Source organism: Nannobrachium achirus (assembly GCF_963921795.1).
Source record: "Nannobrachium achirus genome assembly, chromosome: 11".
NCBI classification, from domain to species: Eukaryota; Metazoa; Chordata; class Actinopteri; order Myctophiformes; family Myctophidae; genus Nannobrachium; species Nannobrachium achirus.
This window is the reverse complement of record NC_137820.1, coordinates 7,403,305-7,410,614: the sequence shown is the minus strand read 5'-3', so window position 1 is coordinate 7,410,614 and position 7,310 is coordinate 7,403,305.

The following is a 7,310-nucleotide window of genomic DNA, read 5'->3' as shown; positions in this document are numbered from 1 at the left end:
GTTTACATCTGGGGGTCCCCCAGGGACCTTGGGGTCCCTGGGGCTGCGGGGGTCCTTGGAGGTTGTAGTTTGGCAGTCAAGGAGTGTGTGTGCAAAATTTGGCATGGATGGGGCAACGATTGTGGAGATATGAGCAGGGCAAAAGTGTGACGGACTGACTGACCCACAGACAGCCGGTGGAGGTTTTGGTAGTAAATGCGACCGTCAGGTCGCAATTATTGAAAAATCCATTATTACGTTATGCGCTAGTTTTTTTATTACATTATGAGCTGATTATTACATTATGAGTTTTTATTACATTTTTATTATTACATTATGAGCCCTTATTACATTATGAGCCGTTATTACATTATGAGTTGCTACAAGGTCCATGACGGTGAAGTGACAATTAATGTAACTTTTTTCATACCTAAAAAAAGTTCAAATTAAAAGGAAAAGAAAAAGACCATTAGGCTAATCATCAAAAGTATTCAACAAACTATAGGCTACAAAAAAAGTAAAATATTAGATTTGGAAAATAGCTAATCCAGAGCAAGGCGTTGTAAGAACCAAGGCGCTGAACAAGAACGGGGAAAAAGAAGCAAAAATATATTAAAGCAAAATAAGATAATTAAAATAAGTCAAACAAGCTAAATAGATCACAACGAGAATGAAATACATGATTTGATTATAATAATAATAATAATAATAATAAACTTTACTTATAGAGCACTTTTCAAACCAAGGTTACAAAGTGCTTTCCAAAGGCAGAATAAAATACAGTGCAATAAAGATAAGACAACAGTAAACAGTAGAATTTACAAGGTAAACAACTAAACAAAATAAGTAAAAACATAATAATAAAAGAAAATAGAACATAATACATAACAGGCTAATTAAAAGCCTTAGTGTACAGGTGAGTTTTCAGTTGTGTCTTAAAAGAATACAGTGAGCTAACTAATCTTAGAGCCTCAGGCAGGGCATTCCAGAGCCTGGGTGCCCGGACGGAGAATTAAGCACGGTCACCCATGGTGACAAGATTCGTTTCTGGGATTTTCAGTAGAGCCTTGTTTGAGGACCTAAGGCTGCGTCCTGGGTTATAGTCCTCCAGCATATCAACAATATAGCTGGGGGCTAGGCCATGTAGTGCTTTAAAAGTAATCAATAACATTTTAAAATCTATTCTAAAACTTACAGGCAGCCAGTGAAGGGAGGCAAGGACGGGTGTAATGTGGTCACGTCTTCTGGTGTTGGTCAATAATCTGGCTGTGGAATTTTGCACTAGTTGAAGACAGGACTCGGGAGATTGTTTTGCTGAGACCAGAATACAGGGAGTTACAATAATCTATGCGTGATGAAATGAAGGCATGAATGACCTTCTCCAGGTCTGAATATGAGAGAAATGATTTAATTTTTGCTATATTTCTAAACTGGAAAAAACATGATTGTACTACCTTGGTCACTTGAAAATTAAAAGATAAATTAGAGTCAAACAATAACGCCTAAGTTACGACCAACACTTTTAACATTTTGAGACAAATTGCCAAGCTGTGACTGAAAAAAGGGGGTGGAATGTGGGGGGCCAAAGAGGAGGATTTTGGTTTTTGCCTCATTGAGCTGGAGGAAGTTCTGGGACATCCAGCACTTGATGTCAGAGAGACAGGTAAGTATTTGGGCTATATGTTCTGTGCTGCCAGGTTTGAGGGGGGTGTACAGCTGTGAGTCATCTGCATAGAAATGAAAATGAATCTTGTGTTTACGGATGATAATGGCCAAGTGGGAGCATATATATGGAAAAAAGGAATGGGCCCAGAATAGAGCCTTGGGGGACACCAGAGGTCAGAGGGACCTGAGAGGATTTTGCCTCCCCAATCACCACTGAAAAACTCTTATCGGTGAGGTAGGACCAATAAAAGGATACAATTTGAAACGCAAGTGATGGATTTGTGAGGATTGAAGACTTTATTAGAAGTTTGCATAGGAAAAGGTGCAGTTTCATGACGGTACAGTTCACTGCTACAAGGTCAACTAAAAGGAAATCCTAGTAAGTGTTTCTGCTGGTAACAGGAACAGCCGACCTAAAAGAAAGTCGACCCAACCTCGTTTCCCAACGGGTCTGTGGCCTTAAGCTAGATGCAGAATAGACAAAAATCGAATCTTTGCTTCTGGGGGTCCCTGGAACAAAATATTTTGCTATGGGGTCAGTGGCCAAATACATATTTTGCTATGGGGGTCCGTGGCCAAATACATATCATTATGGGGGTCCTTGACATGATAAAGTTTGAGAAACAAAAACACAAGTTTTTTTCAGGAAAACTGTTAGGATTTAGAAGACATTTTTAGAATGTGCCATCAGTGGTTAAGGACCCCCAAAATGTGTTTTTGGCCGCGGACCCCCATCTCAAAATATTTTGTTCCATGGATGGACCCCTATCGCAAAACATTGTGTTCCAGGGACCCCCAGAAGCAAAGATTAGATTTCGGTCTATTATGCATCTAGCTTAAGGCCACAGACCTGTTGGGAAACGAGTTTGGGTCGACTTTGTTTTAGGTCGACCTTTCATGTATTCTTTCTGCTTGTTTGCACAGGAAACCATTTAAGTATCTCATATAACATTGAATGACAGACGGGTTGAACACAGTACAATAGCCTACTATGCAATACCGGAGGTAAATTGTAGACAAAAACTGCGGTAGCAACATTTTGATACCGCCCGAGGCCCACAGGCAAATAAGGATTGGTGTGATGTGATTGTGAGCTTTTGCTTGGCAGTGAGGATGCGAGCGGCAGTATTTTGAACAAGCTGCAGACAGCTGAGAGTAGATTGATCAAAGCCGACGTACAAATGGCCAGCCATTGCGAGTCCCCCTCTCATCTCCAACGGAATGCAGTGATTAATCATCAAGCCACAGGATTATTGCTGTCCGTCTTATTAAAATAGACGGTGTCTACATAAAAAACACCCCATCTCAGAACAAACCACCCTGAATTGTTTGCAGAGTGCTTTTACAAGATCTACAAGCTTTGTAGCATCTTGGAGTGAGCTTGTAGATCTGCTACTTTTGGTGAATATCCCCTTAGAATAGGGATGCTGGGGTTTGAGTGATTGAATGCCAAGTATAAACGTTTATTTATTTTAAATCTGTCCTAATGAAAAATTAAAGGGAGCCTCATGAAAATCATGTTCTTTATTTTCAGTTAAATAAAGTGCAAGCTTTTGGTCATAGAACCTCTTAAGGCATGCAGCACCTCACCTAAATCTATTGGCAGATGAGCGGTGGTCCTTTCACTATTAATCTGTCCTAATGGAAGCAGATATTTTCTCAAATTGTTATATGTTTGTTGTATATAATGGACAGTATTTTGTAATTATTGAAAAAATAATAAACATGCTGCATTTGCATAAAGCAAGTAGCCTAGTTGTCTACTCCCATGTTGATAAGAGTATTAAAATCAGTTTAAGGTAGAATTAGAACAGATAAAAAAAATATACGATTAACTTGCGATTAATCACGCGATTAACTACGGACAATCGTGATTAATCTGATTAAATATTTGAATCGACTGCCAGTGTGTGTATGTACAGTATGTATGTATGTGTGTGTGTGTGTGTGTGTGTGTGTGTGTGTGTGTTTGTATTATATATATATATATATATATATATATATATATATATATATATATATATATATATATACAGGCATTAGGGTTGCAACTGTATGAGATTTTTAACACCGAAAACCGTGTCCGTGTCAACACCGCGGTTATCGGTAACACTGTTTCAACCACCATTGCGTGTCTTGTCGTCTTGTGAGCACTCAGTAGCAGCCAATGCTACCTCAAGCTACATCAACAACAACCATCCGACCATATTACAAATTCGGCTTTGTAAAAAAGCAACAACACTGTTAAGGCCCTCTTACATCTAACAACTTTGAAAAGATTTCTCAGTCGTAATAAAGTCGAGGGCGCCCCCGTGATTCGGTCGTTATTCAATTGTTAAATGTGAGGTAGTGTTCCGACTCGATTAAAAATTCAGCTTTGTAAAAAAAACAACAACACTGTTAGTGTTACAACAGCCCCGTGTTTTCTTATTTGGCTAATCGTTGTTTTTCTGCCTACTGCGCGCTGTGACATTATAAAGCCACAACTTGTCTCCGAACGTGGCCACTGCCCTGCGAGTGGGGACGAGACATCATGCAGTCTGATGGGCTGTTCCTCACCCCGTGATGATCCGTTGATTCAGGATCTGTTCTCGACACTCCCACACAAGGAACGGCTCCCAGCCTCCCGCGATTGAGAACCGAATCCCATCGTTCATTTAAAAGAGCTGTTCAAAAGAGCGGAATCGTTGGCGAACGTCACATCTCTACTGCGCTCCTCGGGGCAGAGAAGAGCAGCGGCTGCCTTTTCTTTTTATTTAACGGTGTTATCGGTGTGCAAGTAAAGTACCGCTGCAACCCTAACGCGCATGCATGCATACATATACACACAAACGTTTCTGGGAGAGGAAATCTGGTGCTTGGAGAAGGACTAGGCTCTGTGGAATGACTCCGCCTGTCGTGTGACAACCGTGTCTTCTAGTCTATGTTATATAGCATCTGTCTGTCAAGTCACATTCGACACAAATCTTTGACAGTGTTTTCCAACCAAATGGGAAACACTGTATGATTTTTTTTCTCAAGTTCAAATATTCTGTGTTTTACTCTCATCTCATCTTTTGTCTAGACTTCCTGCTCCTCCCTGTGTGTAAAGAAGAGGTTTCCATTGAACAGCATGAGAGGAATCCTAATCTGATCCAGGAGGAATCGGAGCCTCCACAGATTGAAGTGGTCCTACAGGAGCTACTTCATAGTCCAGAGGAGGCTGCTGGGTCAACGTTGACATTACTAGAAGTGAAACATGAAGATGAAGAAAACCGAGAGACGGAGCCTCTTACCAGCACCTCAACTGAACACATGAAAACACAAGCGGATGTAGAGGACTGTGGAACATCACAACCAGCTGGTGATGACCAGCTCCTCTCTTCAGGATGTTCTGAAACTGAGACGGAAGACAGTGATGAGTGGCAGCCTGGTGAAGAATCTGACACAGAAGACGGTGATGGATATGAGACCAGGGACAATCAGCCATCTTTAAACACACTGAAATCACACAAGACACAAAATGTGAAAGGACAAGGACTGTCTTTGAGCAACATGCTGTCCCAGGACCTGAAATCTTCAAAACAAACAACATCTGTGAGCAGTCACAAAGGGAACAAAGGCTTTAGTTGTACAGTGTGTGGCAGAGGTCAACTGATGAATCTATCACGACACATGAGGATACACACTGGAGAAAAGTCTTTCATTTGTACAGTTTGTGACAAAGGCTTTGCTCGAGCAGATAAGCTCAAGTCACACATGATGACTCATACAGGAGAAAAGCCCTTTACTTGCACAGTTTGTGCCAAAGGCTTTACTCGAAAAGATAAGCTGAAGAAACACATGAGATCTCATTCAGGAGAAAAGCCCTTTACTTGTACAGTCTGTGCCAACCGCTATACTACAATGGAGTATCTGAAGATTCACATGAGAACTCATACTGAGGAACGATTTACTTGTACCGTTTGTGCCAAAGGATTTGTTTTCATGTCCAGTCTCAAAAAACACATGAGGAGACATACAGGTAAAAATGCAGCACTATCTAGTTAATTTGAAACTGCTGTGGATGAAATGCTAGACTTTACTTTAGTTTGACAATGTGTCATACAACATGATGTCAAAACAATCTAACAGATGTGATACTGTATGTAGATGTGTTGCTGTAGGGCAAAGGTTTTTGCTCTACAGCAACACTATTATCAGGGGAGGCCTTAGCTATGTTTCACCAGTTTCAATTGAAACGGGCCTCAGCTACCAGGGGGCCTCCAAGAGCTAGCCAGCAAGCCTTGTTCAACTTGCAACTAGGGATGTCACCGAATAATCGATTTTCGAATATTCGTTAGATTAATCAATATTCGATTTTAATATTTCATAATCGAAAATCGAAAACATTTTTTTTTTTTTTTCGTTTTTTTTTTTTTTTTTTTTTTTATACTATTTTTTGGCTTAGTTAGTTAGTTTCAACCAAAATATAGAATATAGGCTAACAATAGTATTAATGATAATAGTAAATGGCCATTGATTTATTATTCACACCAGCACCAACTGTAAACTGTGTAGAGTGAAGGAGCACAGCAGAGTGGCAGCTGCCTGCTACACACTCCCCTCCCCCGTCTCAGACACAGGTGTGATTGATTCAGGCTTGATTGTTTGGTACTTGGTGGCCATCATCAAAGAAAAGGGAAAACAGCGTCCTCTGTATTGTAAAGCATCACAGAATCTGTTCTTGAGAGATTAGGTGAACAGTACACTGGCACACTAAAAAGAAAGATGAAGAGTAGTAGTTAGGCTACCAATTACCTGAAGAGCCATGTTGTACATATGTAAATGTGCATTGAAATCCAGTAAAAAAAAAAAAAAACGAAAAACAGAAGAAAGAAAAAAACTTTTTTTTTTTTTTTTTTTTATAAAAAAATAATAATAATAATTAATTATCGATTTTCGAATAATATTCGAATATTGCTATAGAATAATCGATTTTGATAAAGGTCCATTTTTGACATCCCTACTTGCAACACACATATAACACTTTTTAATAATCATATAACCTTGTTAATATAACGCCATTTAGGTCAATGCTATAACATTATGTAGTGATATAATAATAATATATAAATAGCAGCCAGTCATTGACTATAAGTCAACTTCTGTGTGCGATTGTTGTGCGTCTACTGTGGCCTCGGTGCGCCGGCGGCGGCGCGAGGGGGGCCTCATCAATAGCTCTTGAAACGGGCCTCCAGATTACTAAGGCCGCCCATGACTATTATCATTCATTGTACTGCAACATGACAGTGACAAGTCCTGAATACTAAAGCAGAGGTTTACACAATCTGACTGTGTCGACTTGACCAAATGAAATCAACAAAACATGACCAAATTAAATCAACAATTAATGTCCCCCCCCACACCCACCACAAGCTGGTGTTTGAAGTAGGCCTACATGTTATTGAATCAAATGAGTGATTTTCATGGGGAATGATACGTGACATTGTCCTGGGCCAGTGGTTACGGTGGTGGGGGCCATGGTGGCAATATTGGTCATTTGCAAAAGGGGACAGGAAGTACAGTTCACTGATACAACTTCTACTGAAAGGATTTAAACCACAGAGAGCTCAATGGCTTGTTTGCATTGGGGTCCCTTTTGTAGTCCTAATCAATTCATAAAAAGACGCTGGTATCGAGGATGA